The sequence below is a fragment of the Columba livia genome, chromosome 3 (assembly GCF_036013475.1).
Source record: "Columba livia isolate bColLiv1 breed racing homer chromosome 3, bColLiv1.pat.W.v2, whole genome shotgun sequence".
Lineage (NCBI taxonomy): Eukaryota > Metazoa > Chordata > Aves > Columbiformes > Columbidae > Columba > Columba livia.
Genome location: NC_088604.1, coordinates 39,329,183 through 39,344,938, shown reverse-complemented (window position 1 = coordinate 39,344,938; position 15,756 = coordinate 39,329,183). Strand labels below are relative to the sequence as shown.

Sequence of the window (15,756 nt, the reverse complement as noted above, 5' to 3'; positions counted from 1 at the left end):
AATCGTCTTAGAAAAGCGCTAAAGACTTGTTTTTGGTTTTCCCCCCACGCCCTGACAGAACATCCCTTTTATAAATCAATGTTTCTACATCTCATACCACAGGCTTTCTGTGTTATTTTACTCCAACAGTGAAACCAAAGTTCACTTACCTCCCTTCCAAGGTTGGGATTACAAAAACCTTACACACATCTCGCCCTCCTCTCCCGCTGCAGTCACACCAGTCCAGTAAATAAATACTTGGCTGAGTTTTACCACCCTTTGCCCAGTTAACTAAAAACAAATGCCTTCTGCTTTGTGAAAGACAAGTCATGCCTACTTCTGTTGCTCCAGCCAGCAGTTTCTCAGCCAGCTTGGCCGCCAAGAGACTGATTTCTTCTCAGTGACTCTGAAACAGTTACCACATCTTTCTGTGATCAATGTATGAAAAGAAAATAACATAGTCGTGGGCTCCAAGGAGGGGAAATAGCTAGCTATACCCTTTCCCAAGACTACAGATGACCCACCATTGCTCACCTTTCCTTAGTAATACTGGGGCAAAAGTGTTATGATGGAGAGCAAAGGGACAGGGGATGGAAGGGTTTGAGAAGATAAGAGCTGTTCATATTGCAGGCTCCTTTATTAAGATTATCTACTTTTTTTTTTATTTTATTTTTTTTCTCATGGATAGTACATTCAAAATATTTTAGCACCCCATCTGAGCTTGGCACAGCTTGTCAAGAGGAGAAAATGCAGAGCTGCTCCTTAGTATTATTTCAGAGCAGACACAGAGGTGACCCTGCCGCAGGCTTGGCCGCTCGTAATGCTTGGTGGTTACCTCTCGTCACAAATAAAGGGCAAAGCATTGATGGAGAAGCGCCGCTAGTGTGCAGTTGCAGCACTGGTGGGCCAATTCGTGTTTGCCCGACTTTCCTGGGTGGTCGCCTGGCTTGTATGCAGCACATGGAAACAGATCTTCTGGAATGTGAAACCGTGCCTTGTGCTTTTCTCCCACAAGTATTTTATAGTTTTGACTGGCATGCGCGAAGGAAACAGAGAATAATAGAAAAAAAAAAAACATATCTCTTCAGCTGTGCTTCCTTTCCATACCAAGGTTTTGCATTTAAAGTAGAACAACCAGTCCGTGTTATTGTGTCAGTCTGTTTTTTAAAGTTTAATAATGAGTTTTCTGGTAAAAGACTGAAGAAGTATTTTTGTGTCCTTAAACTCATTTCCACTTTAGATAGTGGATACTTCTTTGTGTCTTCACTCAGATAAGCTGAATCCATGTGAGTTTAGTGATTGGCTAATCCGATTCTTAAAAATTGGGAAGATCCCTTTGTCCAAGTTATATTTATTTAATGCCTGGTTTTACAGAAAAAGTTTGTGAAGGGATCTTGAGTGTTTGAGATTTTTTTGTTGTTGTTCTTTTCTTTTTAGTAGTGATGTTATAAACCAGTAAGTATCCAGGCTTTTGTAAGTCTCATGTGTGAGTGCTGTACGTGGGATGAGGAGAGAAGAATTTATGCTCAGCATCTCTTTCCTTGTCCTCTAGATGTGGCTAACATCTACTTACTAGCTCTGTGATCATCGCTCCTAATGTTTGGTGTAAGGTAGAAGCAGCATGTTTTTTCAGTCCCTTCACAGACAGAAAAGACAGGACCTTGGCAGCAGTTTCTCCATCAGGTTCAGCTGCACAGCCTGGGAAAGGCAGCCCACAAACCTAAGTGGTCCTGAAAGAGCATGTTGAGGATCCAGCTTTGGTCCAGCTGTGAATCAACCACTTAAGGCTGAGGATCCTTTGTACCACCAGAGAAGTCACCTCCCTCTAACAGTGGGATCTTTGCCCTGGAAGTGGGAGCTTAAGAAGACACAAGCATTTCGAAGGGGCATTGGAGCAGTAATGGTATATACATTAACGGCAGTAAAGTAGGTGCAGGAGCATGGAGGGGTGAATGGGCATGTACGAGTCAAAGAGAAGATGCTTGCTTTTCCCACTCCTCTGCCCTTGAAGGTAGCTCCATCCTCCAGGGGCATGGTCCTGGTTTCAGGAGGGATGCATGAGGGCTCAAATCACTTAGCTTCTGAGTTGTGTGAATCTGAAGATAAGTGTTCTCATTGTTTGCAAGGTGCCGTGCAGTCCTCTGCTGGGATTGTATACCAAGTATACATGTAAGAGGCACCCCTGCCTTTGCAGTAGCTTTCAAATTAAATCTCTTGTGTTTCTTTACCACAGCAGCTCCCTAGCCTGCTTTGTCAGCAACTCAGTGAGATGCTTCCCAGTGGTTTACAGCTCTTGGCTTCATCTGGCAAGAGCGATCTGTAATCCAGGGGTGTACAGGTAAGGGAGCCCTTCAGAGGCTGGTGGAAAAGGAACGATGCATTCAGCTTGATACTTAAAGAAGGTGAATATTCTGATGGTTTCCCACTGTGTCGCACTATTCAGTTTCAAAAATCGTGGCTTGCATTTATCCTCTCAGTAGAACGAGGCACTCTGGCTCCTGGAGGAGACCGAGGAGTGTACACTTAATTGCTTTGTGAATGATGTGGAGTCTTGGAATGCAATCTAGCCATTGCTCATTAACTAGCTGAACCTATTAAACCTGGACAGCAAGCAGGACTGAGTCGGCAGCCCTTGATTGCAGGCAGCTAATGGAGCTGTGGGAGCAAGCTGTGACTGCAGAGCGGAATTGGCAGTAGACTCCCGTCAACCTTCTCTGTTTTGAACTCGCCCTACACTCCATTTAGACTTCTGGCTTGGAGACAGATGATTTCAGAGCAGCGAGGAGGGGGAGGAAGGCGGAGGGTGGAAAGCATTGTCTTCCCGGCTATGTTAGCTTTGATCTGAAGTTAAAAGAGAACCACAATTCAAATGGCATTGGTAATTTGACATTTAAACCTGCAGCAGCAGCGAGATTTGTCATCTGACTGTGGCTGGCTTTGATTATTGATTGGGTCTCATGCAGATGGTTCCACTACACAATGCTAAAACAAAAGAAAGTGCTCAAATAATGTGACTTTGCATCTAGTCGGTGTTTTTTAGCTCTGAGGGAATCAGCTGCTCTTACAAAGCACATGTATAGGTGGTTTGGTACTCATGAAAGATATCCTGTCTTGCAAAAGAGCACAGTAGCACTTTCTTGCATCTTTGTGCTACACTAGCAGCACAGAAGAAAACAAAATTCACTAAATGTTAACTGAATAATTGAGGGTTTGTGGTGTTTGGTTTTGTTTGGTTGGTTGTTTTTTTGTTTGGGTTTGGGGGTGGTTTTGTGGGCTTTTTGGTTGTGTTTTGTTTTGGTTGTTTTTTTTGGTTGGTTGGGTTTTTTTAGTAGCTTGAAGAAAAGTGAACAAAATTGGGATTTGCCCAGGAAATTGGAAGCGTTTAACCTTTTAAACACATGAGGGCCCCAGCTGGCGATGAATACAGCCCTGACTACATAGCGTTTACCTCCAGAGCACTCTTGGCATTGCACTGGAGCATTGTTTCAGAGCAGTTTGTGCTGCTTGCTCAATTGCCAGCATCTCATCCTTCTGCACTCGCATGCCTCCCATCCAGTCACACTTTGTGCCCAGCCTTGTTTACCTTGTGGGTTTTGCCAGGATCACAACTTGGTGGTGTGGCTTTGGGCCCAGTCGTACCGTCTGTCAAGGAGAAGGGGAGAAGTAGTGGTTTTGACACGTTGCCTGAAGAAGGGCATGTCCAAATGTGCTTTAAATTCTTTGTTCTACCTGCTTGTTCGATACGTGTAAGCTGCTGTATGTTGTGGATTTTTTTTTTCTGTTGTTTTGCCTTAATTTCCCCATTGTGAAGAGATAATTTCATTTCTAGTCTGGATTTATACATTTTGTTTGTGCTGCTGGCAGATCCTATCAACACCCACTTTTCTGTGATATTTAAACTTTAAAAGATAAAATAAAAATCTTTGGTGTCATAGAACACTGACTTGCTTATAAAATAGTTCCATATACCAGAGGTGCTATTTAAAAATATTGTAGGAGTCTAGTAATACATTAGCATTTTATGCATTTTGCTCCGAGCAGTCCCAAAGTATAATACTGAAACTGTAGTGCATACATGCAACACTGCTGAGATGCAGTCCCTAGGGCAGAGGCTCTAAACCAGCCCTGCATTTGCTGAGGGTGCAGGGAGCGATGGATGCGAGCAGCTTGAAACAAAGCAGCCAGAATAAACTGCCTTCTGGAGGAAAGTGCTACGAAAATCATCAGTGTTGATGTACAATGGCCAGGGGTTCAGCGCGAGATGCTGTCAAAGTTGCCCACCCTGGGATCACTAAGCCGTGTGTGGACCCGTGCTGGGATCCCGCCCAGTGCCACAGCTGCAGGTATGCACTCAAGGCAAAATATTTAGAGGAGTGTCCACGTGGGCTCTGTGTTAATAATAGAATTGTAGAATAGTTTGGGTTGGAATGGACCTTCAAAGGTCATCTAGTCCAACCCCCTGCCATGAGTAGGGACATCTTCAACTAGATCAGGTTGCTCAGAGCCCTGTCCAGCCTGGCCTTGAATGTCTCCAGGGATGGGGCATCTACTGCCTCCCTGGGCAACCTGGGCCAGTGTTTCACCCTCATTGTAAAACATTTCTTCCTCATGTCTAGCCTGAATCTCCCCTCCTTTACTTTAAAACCATTACCCCTTGTCCTATTGTAACAGGCCCTGCTAAAAAGTCTGCAACTTCACTGCATTGAAGGCAAATAACCGCTTTTATTTCTGAGCAGCTACAGATGGAGTACCCCACTCTAGCTGTAGGCTGAGCTGGCTTGTGGTGGCCGTGCACCAGGAGCAGTGGACAGATGGGTGGCTGCAGTAGGTGCTTTGGTGGCTGGTGATTTCTTATGTGACACCAAAGCACTTGTGTCCCCGACACATGCAAAGCATGTTTCTCTGCCTTGTCCTAGGTATCCTTCAGGCCCATTTTATATTTGAGTCCCTTTAAAACCAATGTGTGAGTTGCTCTCAGGTTAGCCATTTTATATGTATCTCAGCATGTGGGGATGTAGAACTTTAGTGTGAGGACAACAAAACCATTTTCAGATGATTTTGAGACACCAGTTACTTCATTCTAGGAAATTCAGCCTTGTAGAGGCTAATAAAAACTAAAATTCAAGCTTTTATAATGTTTAGCAGAACTAATACCACAGTACGTTTTCTGGTTATAATTTCAAAACCTCGGTGACATTTTATCTGAATGTTCCCATACAGGCACTATTATTAACATGTGAGAATCTCAGGAGCAGCTGAGGGGAGCAGCAGCCTCCCTGGTGTATGAGCTCCATCCTGCAAAAGGAATTACAGCATGTCCAGCTGTGATGCAATAGCTCAGGGTTCAGGTGGCAGCCTCCAAGTCCACTGTTTCTAACCAAGCGGCATAGCAGCCTCTGCTCCTTTTTCACTCTTAAAAGAAAATGAAGTGATTAATGCTTTCAGTTTTAAAATATATCATGTCTGAAAGAGAGAAAATTAAAAAAAAAAAAGAACTATTTTATTTTCATTTGACATGACAAGAAAGAGCCTTCCGATGCATTAAGTTGGGAAGTAATTAGTCTTGGGAGTGTGAGATGGGTTATAATCTTAATGTCATTTTACCATTACTAAAATAGGCTAATTTTGTCCTTTGCTAATCCATGCAAATCCCATTGATTTAACAGTGTTGTATGGATGAAAATAAGAAATGCAGCTGGCCTATATTTTGGGATTTCCTTGCCCAGTGTAAAAACTTACAGAGTATGTTGTTTGTTGAAGCAGCCGTCTCTCTTGGATGCGGGAGCACTACTACCAAATGCTGGCGCAAGCCGAGGCATCACGTGCAGCTGTGGCAATTTCAGAGCTAGCAGGTGAAGCACAAAACCTTTCGTTTCTCCAGATTCAGCAAAATACACATATGTGCTGTTTGTCACTATGTTTATAGCAAAGTAGGTGAAGAGCAGAAAACATTTCTGGAGATGGTGAAACCTGCTTTAAATGAAATGAGAGGTGCTAAAAGCTTACATAGATCTTGAAAAACACGAAGGGTTGGGCTGAATGTAGCCGTTTCAGTCACATTTAGAACCTCCACATACTTAAATGGGAATACATTTAGGTCAGTGCTTTGTGCTTTGCAAAATCAGCTCCTTAATCTCCTTCGGAGCATTTCTGACTGTGATTTAGGGGGAGGGGGGAGGGAAGTTGCTTCCAGGCTGAGACTTGTCGCTAAGTTGTCATATGGAGTTAATCTGTTGAAAGACTGAAGTGGTGGAGATAGGCAAGTCCTGAATTCTGAAACCTGCTATTTACTGGTGAGTATACTTGCATGCAGGTACTCATTATTTGGAAGCATTCAGCCAAGGTATCCAGAAACTTTTGGGTTTTAAACCATTTGCCTAAACCCTAAATCATGGAGGCAAATTCTAGTTACCTGGGTTGATCTTGCTTTGTTTGTGTGTTTCAGCAAGATTCAGAGAGGTTGTGTCAGATGATCTCTTTTATACGCAGTTTCTTGCATTCATCAAGTAAGTGGAGCAGAAATACCGTTTCCTCCTTTCTCTCTACCGCCTTTTTCATTTAATGAAATGGGAAATGTTGAAGGTACTGGAAACCTTGATGTGACATTTCTTAATGCAATGATGCTGTCTCTTAGATTTGGGTCCTGTAAGCAAGTTGCAAACATCAAAAGCTCCTGTATCGCTAGTCTGCTTTAGTGTAGATTTATGAAGTTGGTAAGGAATAAGTAATCAGGCTAGTATATCAGACTAATATATGCTTTAAAACACGTAATGAGAAGTAGTTCCTTGGCAAATGGTATTAGTGGTAATACAGTTGGTCAAGCTCTCTGTTACCGTAAAGGATCCTGAGTTTGAGTCTGCTGTCAGAGGACATGGGATAATGGGGGAGAGAGTTGGGATTTAGGATATCTTTAACCAGCCTCCTGCGAGCAGAGGCTCCAGGGTGACTGTAACTGGTGCAGTTGTGATTGCAGTGTGAACGTGGGTGTCACATAAGTGAGACGGAGCCTCCTGGGATTGAACGTTGGCGCTCTGTCTTTCGTGAAACCCCCATGTGCTCACCCACGTCGCTATGTATGGCTGTCACCCACCCGCTAATGAGGACCGAAACAAAAATGTTCTGCAAGGAAGTCTTCCCTTGGTGTTCACCCCCAAGTATTTCTTCTTCTGTCTGCTCAGCAGGTGCTAAACTCAGAGAGTTACAAAAGAGGAGGAGTTAAACTAAGGAGGAGATGACCTTGTGTGCTCTCTGGGCTTCCCAGGTATCTCAAGTGTTTGGTTTTGGGATCAGAGATCAAGCCCCATTCCTGTTTGGGTTGGTGCTTCAGTTCTTGCCTCTCCATGTCCATACTTACTGATTTTTCACAAGCAATAAAATCAAAAGCTGACAATCAACCCAGTCTTGATGGAGCATTGCGGTGGCAGCCCAGCTTATCTGGAAGTACAGATAATATTAAGATGTGCTCTGTCAAAGAGTTCTAACTGTCGAGAGGGAAAAATGGAAGTGCAGCACAGTCATGCACAGATTTGTTGTCTAGCCATTATGAGGCCAAGCAAAGAAAGATAGGTATCACAAAATTAAAATTCATAATCAAAGCAAATGAAGCAGTATTGTAATTACTTGGATCAACAGAAGCCATGATAGCTGTTCTCTTGTGAATCTGAAATAGTTATTTCAGTCTTCCTTCAACTTCCTCTTTTTTTCAGCTGAGATCTAACAGCTAGAGATTTCTGTGACACCTCTATTTACTCGGACACCTGTTCTTGACTAGCAAAAAAAGTACACTGGGAGTTTTCTTGTGGAGACTTGGTGGGGAGTTAGCTGAGACAGGTACCAGCTCTGTCCTCTATCTGCTTAACAATGGCTCTTCCTCCATGGAGAGTGACTCCGCAGCACGATGGTCCATGTTTCAGAAAGTCTAATGGTGTTTCTTATAGTATTTTAAAGTCTGGATTTGACCAAGTGGATTCAAGAGTCTCTCTCAGTTTCAGAAGCAGAGGGCACTTTTAAATGCTCTTTGTTCTTTGTAACAAGGCTGTGTTTTTTATGGAGAAAATATGTGTCAGGTAACCACAAATGGCAGAATTACTTACTTTTCTCAGGGTTTTACACTGAGCAGTACTTTAATCACCAAAATTTTAGCTAAATCCACCTATTGCAGTATACACAGCTTTTGCATGTTTGTAAGCTGAGGCATGGTGAAGTTGCTCAGGGTTATACAAGAAGGTTTTTAATACAACCCTGGGACTCCTTTTGTTTGCCTCACCTCTACGTGCCTGTTTGTTTATTGTGATATGTTAACAAGAAGAGGTGAAATAGGGTGGTTTGGCTTTTTTGAGGCAGGCTATATGTTTTTTACACTTGCTCGGTTTATATTTATACTACTTGAGAGCTGGTTGTCTGTGAATATTGTTGTCATCTCCAGTTTTTATGTTATTCTGAACGTTTCTTCTTTGCCTTCCATGTTTGTGTCTTCTGTCTTGATTTGGCATGATTTAAAGGCTGACACTGATTTCTAAATATCTCAGCTAATAGCATTTTTGGTCTCTTTTTTTAACCAGAAGACTATTTTAACCCTGGACTTTGTTTCTCCCTTCTCTTGCTCCACTCCATTTCCCACCCCATTCATGAACCTGGCTGGTGCCAAGGATGACACCACCAGTGTGCAGAGTGCACTGACCTAATCTGTTGACCATCCTGCAGATTTACAAAGCAGCTTATACCATCCTGATTTGGTCTGGCTTGTACATCTCTTGTGTGGTTGATAGGTGACCCCCACAATTTTACTTTGAAAAAGTAAGTTAGCAAGTCCCAGGTACTGGTCCTCTGGGTTAGATTTCCCTGGTCTGTGGAGCCTGTCTCCCTGAAGGATTTGGCTTTTGCAATGTTGAGCTACTGTTCTTTTCAACATTCTTTGCCCATTTTGGCCCTCTCTTGAACCTGACTTTTAAATGTTAAAACTTCAGGTCTGTGGCTTGACCATCCAAGTGCAAAGTCTGCACTTACGGTTCACCCACCTTACGGTTCACCCACTGTCGGGTCCAGAATGACTTTGTCACGTGGGGCCTGAGTGTAGATAACATCTCTCCTGTGAGGTGGTATAAATTGTTGGCAAAAGGGACCTTCCTTTTCATTCTCCATCTGCTGAACCAAATAGCACCATAAGTATAGAAGAATATGAGCTAGTTCAGTAGCCAAAAAAAAATTTTCTGAAGTTTTTCTCCCAGCTCTGATAGGTGTTAAGTTTCTGTGTTTCACTGTATTTAGGGAGTCCTAACATGAACCCGCATCAGATTTGGATGGTGATAACTACTAACATATTAGCATGCTGGGACAAGGGAGGGAGGCATGCAAAATGTTGTGCTGGAGAATGTATGAACAACTCACAGCAGCTCTGGAGACAGAACGCAACTGCTTCTGAGACAGAAGATGTGGTTTCTTTTTTAACCCAGGTATTGAAATGGCTGCTGTTACTGTAAAATATGAGTACTCTGCGATCTTTTCATCTTGCAGCATCCTTATCGAGTAGAACATCCGTGTTCCCTTGGCGGTTGGTGGTGCATGGATACCACTTAACCCAACAACCAAAACAAGGTGGCAACCGAACTCACTGGAAGCAAGGTTGCAGAGTCTCGTGACCGAAACCGAACTGGCCAAATGACATGGTTGAGATGAAAAGCAGTGATCTGACACTCTGTATTTGGGGTTCAGCTACAGGCACAAATCTGTTCCTGGAAAAGAGGCAAATTAGAGGAAGATGGTGAGATAGCTCTTGCAGCAAAGCATGTGCCAGGTAAGTAACAGATTCTGTCTTGGGTGAAATGATACAACCTGCTTTGGTGAAAACTGTGAGCCAGGCAAGCCTCTGAGAAGTTCTTCATGGAAGGTTTTTGGAAAAAAAAAATAAAATCCACTGAAAGTAGGTTTCTGGAACATTGGAAGAAAGGCTGCAACAACAAAAGAGGTGCAGGTGAAAAAGATGGACGAATACATCAAGTACAATCCTTTGAATAAGCAAAATGCCTGTGACCGGGAATTGATGAAGAGCAATCTAAGAATGAAAACAAAGCTATAATATATTCATGAAGCAAGGTGATTATAACTCAGAGGGAGTAGCATTAATTATGACTTCCAAGGCAGAAAAATAGCTTATAGACTGGGAACCAATTAGCGGTCGATTGCTCTGAACTAGATTTCAAACAGTACATGAAATGACAATTACACAGTGTTACCAACAGGCAACTACTATGATAAGATAAGAGCTGTCAGCAGATTTGGACCAAATTCCTCAGCCTGACGTCTGCTTGCTAACGGAGAGACATCCTTCTCGGGGTTAGGGACACTGACAGAATGGAGGAATCGATGGCCAAGCATCATCTTCTGTCTCCAAAGCCATCACGCGGGGCCTGGCAGAGCTCTGCCTGCTCTCAAGGCTCTTGGCAATGCGTGGGCATAGTGTAAAGATGTCCCCAGAGCAGCTGGTGGAATCGTTGTGGTCTGAGTGTATTGGAGGCAAACACAGCACATCTCTTCAGGTCTCCACATGCAGTCAAAGTGATTGATATTTTTTGTGACAATACCAAAAGGAAAAAAAGAAAAAAATCCTCTGCGGCAGAATTAGTAAGGGAAGTGTTTCTTTTGGTTTTACTACCAAGTGAGCAAAATTTGCTAAAGATGTAACTGGTTTTCAGCTAAGCAAGCCCAAATAGTGAGGTTTTCCAAGGATGGAAACAGCAAAGCAAATAGCGGATGTTTAAATGCATCCAGCAAAAGCAGCGGGAAAGTCAGTTTCAGAACAAGAGCAGAGGACCCCAAGAGAAATAAAGCAGGTAGCCGTGCTCAATAGGCTGATCTAGTTGCTGAAAAAAACTATCCCCTTCACTTTTGTCTGCATCCGCTCAACAGGTAAGGTGCCACTGCCCAGTGGGCCTGTCTGAGGTTAACAAGTGAAAACTGTTCAGTGACAGGAAAAGAAGGACGACAACGGGAGGAACTCTGTGACTTTGCCAGAGGAACTGAAAGTGGCAAAAGATGCTGTCCCACAGCACAAAGGCAGATATGAAAAACTCACTAAAAACAAAATTTGGAGAAGCTGCAGGTAGAGACCGTTGCAGCAGAATGACTGAATGAATAGTTTCTGAGTTCTTCGAGAAATATGGGAATATGACAGAAATAATAGTGTGACTGATGGTGAAATTGTATTCCAGTTAAAACATCCTAGAAAGGTGATGAAATTGCAACAGTTGAATAGAAGTTCTGTTCCTTTCAGTGGTACAGTCATGAAAAATGAAAAAAAAAAAACAAACAAACCAAACCAAAGAAGAAAAAATATCCCACCAAACAAAAAAAAAACCAAACCAACAGAACAAAAAACCCCCACCAAACAGAGATTCTAATTTTTTTCTCTTATAGCTTCAGCTCAGCCATTTCAATTCAGGAGATAAAGAAATGGCCAGATTTTTTGATAGCCTCTTCTGCTCCCTGGCTTGAGGCAGATTGCCTGCCAATCTGATACAGTTGTTTGTTTGATGTTCTTAAGGAGGAGGGATGGTGTTTTAATTACTCTTTTCAGGACATTTATCTACTCATTTCAAGTATGTATTTGTAATAATTGTGAAGTCTTGACAAGACTGAAGTAAGCACAGAGCTGAGTAATGGTTCATTGTGGATAACACTGGTGTAAAACAGACATGCACTCTGTCACCTCTTTACAATTGCTGTTGACTTGATGTTGACATGACCAAGTCACCATGAGAAAAAATACAATACAGTGAATTGCTACATCACTTAGATCCAGCATCTCAAGCATAGGGTGCTTAAGTGATAATTCAGAAAACATGTGAGTAAAGACTGTCTAGCACTGCAGGGCTAAAAATTACTTAGGAAAACAAATCTCAGGGGACCTGCAGCAAATCCCAACTGAAGCATTGTATAAAAAGGCAAAGGAATACAAGGAATGAGTCAATTTACATGTCTTGGCAGAAGCACACCAACCAGCGGGGTAGTCCAAAAGGAAATGTCACCAACTGGCGAGGCAACAGCTGCGTTTACCAACTTAAACAAAATTAGTCATTGAAAATACAAATGTAAAGACCAAACTAGGAGTCTTCAGCTCAGATGTTATTTCCATTTTAACATGTGGATGTGAGTGTTGGAAATTCACCAAAGGCACAGACATGCCTCCAGAAGTAAACACCTGGGGAAAATACTAGGTAACAGAGGGAGTGAATTTGTCACAAATGCAAAGATCTGTCACTTCGTAACCAGCACGTTCCCCAAATTATCTAGGGTAAGTGATGGGGACACTTGGGTCGTGTGCTGAGAGTGATGCCAGCAAGCCTGTCCGAGCAGATGGGCTCTTGAGCAGCTGGAGGAACATGCCAATGGTCAGACCAGATACTTCTTGGAGTGTGAACACTCACTGGCACTCAATGGTACAGAAGAACTGTAGAGAGTGGCTAAAGATGGGCACAGACGGCAGAGCCACATCAGCTTTCCAGAGCATCATCTGTGTGGGCAAGAAGCCTATTGGGGGAAAAAAGTTACTCTTGGTTCACTTGAGGTAGGGGGAGGACACTTAGATGGTGTTTTCTCCTTTGCAAATTTAGACTATTTAAGGTTATGTTACTGAGAGGAACCGGAGCTTGCCAGTAGCTGCTTTTCTGGCCCTGGCTGAGGAGTGCTGCATTGCACACTTGAGCCAAAAGATCCATCATCTCTGGTCTAGCGTGCTTTTTCTGTCTGACCTCCAGCAAATCATGCGACCTCGCCGGTTCTCCAGAGCTCTCTGACCACAAGGCTATGGGATTTTAATTAGGAACAGTGGACAGTACACTACTTTTTCTGGTTTCACAGCCATCCGCAGGGGCTAGTAGGTGAAGCAAGCTACTGTGGAAATAGGAAAAAAGCACGTGTTTCACACACTGCAGTGGGAGTAAAGAATTTTCTTGTAGCTTTATTTAAAAGTGACCTAAGATTATGTAACTGTAGCTACAGATCATCTTCAGGGTTGAACGCTGGCCCTCCTCATTTATGGCTGCTTGCGTGTTTGACTTAATACAGTTTTGCATTTTTTTCATTTGGTGTTTTAGATGACGGCAGTTACTACAGTAAAAAAAATGTTTAAGTTATTGAGTTTTAGACCACTTTCCACAATGTGGCTACAAAAATGACATACCACACTCTTTTTTTTATCCTTTCTTCATTTGTACAAGTAGCACTTCAGTTATATATTCTTTATAGCTCTGGTTCCTTTTTGCAAACTACGCTTTCATAGAAAAGTGATCAGACCCTGTTCATTCTCCCTGCTCTTATCCCTGCAACTCAGCACCTTCTCATGTCTCTGGGCTGAAGCAGATGGGTCTTCTCTCGCTAGGCCAGTCGTGCCACCTCACCCCTGCTGCTCCTGTTCCAACATCAGCACTGGGGTACTAACAGCCATCATTTTTATTCCTAGTGGCAGTCATCAGCCTCTTGGATGAGAAGCTGATTTTTCAGAGAGTTAGAAATTTAAGACAGAAAAGGCTTATTTGATCATCTGCTTGCTCTCTCCCTGCCAGCCTCCTATTATTTCTCATCCAGCCTAGCTTTAGAAGGTTGAGGCGAGAAGATCCCAGCCCTGTGCCTGGGGAGACAGTTTCAGCACCCAAACCAACCCAACCTTTCTGCCACAGAGTTCTTTGCAGTGGGAATCCCAACATCTTCCTCCCAGATTTAATCTTGCTGTTTTACTTGCCTCAAGGACATTAATTACCATTTGCCATGACCTTCCCAGCTAACCAGGTTTAACCCTTTTGGTTCTTCCTCCAGCAGTCTTTCTTGGCAGCCTTGTAGGATAACTGTGGCTCCTGGTATTGAGAAGACTGTGGCTGGGCATCGCTTTTGAGGGTTTGCTTTCTGCCTGCCCTTTTACGTGCCACAGTGCCCCCCTGCAATAGGGTGAGCCATGGCAGTAGGTGCAGACAGACCCCCGCACTTCGTGTGACACCATCCTTTATATCTGGAGCAGCCAGACGACAGAGTATGCTCTTCTCTTTGCCAGCCAAGAGCCATGTTCAAGGTCATGTGTTTTCCCTGAGAGAACTGATAAGCATCGCAGGCAGCTGAGTGAAGGCACAGCATTTTCCTGCGTCGGTGGTGGTGTGGGTTATGCTGCCCTCCCTCGCCAGAGATACTCAGAAACCGGGGTCTGAGCTTGGTAGCGTGATCAAGGAGCCCCTTTCCAACCACAGTGAAAGGCAGTCTTTCTAAAATTATTCTGGTCCGTTTTGAAAACAGTCTGCTGAATGCCAGCAAGGGCAGCCGCTGTGTGTGCTATCCATGCCAAGGAGCTCATCTGGATTGCATTTAAGAGGGAATTTTGGATGACAAGAACCTAAATGAACACAGGACCTGCTGTATTTGAGGTTTTGAAACCAACAGATATCAGAATATGGGTTGGCACCAAACCCCATCAGTAGGTTGGGATGCAGCAGAGGCCAGTTGTGAGAGCTGGGGGTTTGCCGGGGGGCAGCTCTGGATGCCGGAGGGCTTCCCCAGCTGGTACTCCATGGAGCCACAGGAGCATCTGGCGAGGCTTCTGCAGGGAGCTTCGCTTGCAGAATCTCAGCTGGAAACCCTGTTAGATTGCTAGCCAGTCTCCTTGAGACCACTGCTTTTCCCCCACGGCCCAGCGTGGATGTGAGCAACCCTGCCTGCCTAGCTAGGCTGAATCAAGTCATTTGGGCCCTTCACATAAGTGGTTGTAGATATGTCCCTAGAACAAAGTTGTAATGCAAATTGGTCATGGCAGCAGCGATGAAGTTCAGCAAGAGTTAGCCTTTGGGGTATTTTGTCAAATTTCTGAAGCGTGAACTGTTGGTAAACCAGAGCTAACAGGGCAGATTCATGATCTGTAGCGAGAAGCAGTATAAAGCAGCTGCAACCCTACTGCTTGGTGTTAGGTTTCTTCTGCCCTTAGTCTTGCTGTTGCTGTCACCATCCCAGCTGGGGGCTTGGGGCGCATTGAGGACCCCAGTCCAGCTGGAGATGGCAGAGCTGCTGAAACGCTGCTGTGAGCGACCTTGGCCCAGAAGACCAGACCCAGCTCTCCTGTTGCCAGATGCCCTGGAGCAGGGGTTTGTTTGTCCAGGTGCACTTGGCTGCAGTGGAGCTCTTAGTCCCTTCTGTAGGCAGCAAAGGGGTTTGCTGACCTCCTCAAAGGTGGGTACCTAAAATGGTGTGACATGTGCCCTGGAAGGGACTGCCACTTTGCATTGACAGTAAAGGAAATCTGGAGAGATGTGACTCGGCTGCAAGTTTTTACCTTGCATCTGAATCAGATGAGATTAATCCTGTTGTAAACTGCTGGAGTGACGAGGCCGTACAAGTAGCTAGGTAAGTAGTAGACAGCTAGTTAGATAATATTTTGCTTTGTGAATGTGCACTTTGTATGTGAGTATAGCAATCAGCTGAAGTAGAGAGGTGGGTGTGAAAGGCATAGTAGCACTGAGATTCTTGTCTCTTTAAGTTGTGGTGCTTGATAATACTGTTTATTGACTGGCAGCAGATTAAGTATTGTGGTAGTCTTGCACAATTTAACAGAGAAAAACATTTTACAAATACACATGGATGTTTTCTGAAAATACAATGATTTCTGCAGGAACATCATAGGTAGCTTTCTGTTTGTGCCTAGACATTTCAGGATTGCAGCAACTTGGCCCAAAATCCAACTTTCTTTGGAGAAAGCTTTTATAAACCTAAAGCTTAGGTTTTTTTCTTCTTCTCTTGTATCCTATA

The 15,756-nt window shown here is 43.7% G+C and overlaps 1 protein-coding gene across 10 annotated transcripts in view; it reads left to right on the top strand.

The window, feature by feature from the left end:
• The window catches only part of BACH2 (BTB domain and CNC homolog 2), a 193,833-nt gene that overhangs the window by 58,224 nt on the left and 119,853 nt on the right, over positions 1-15,756 (top strand). Inside the window, exon 1 of one of the 10 annotated variants that reach the window (XM_065059620.1) lies at positions 17-15,180. The exons of the other annotated variants lie outside the window; for them this stretch is intronic. The gene's annotated coding sequence lies outside the window, so the exon portion shown is untranslated. Of the gene's footprint in view, positions 1-16; positions 15,181-15,756 lie in introns of those variants that run through there. 10 annotated transcript variants of the gene reach the window in all.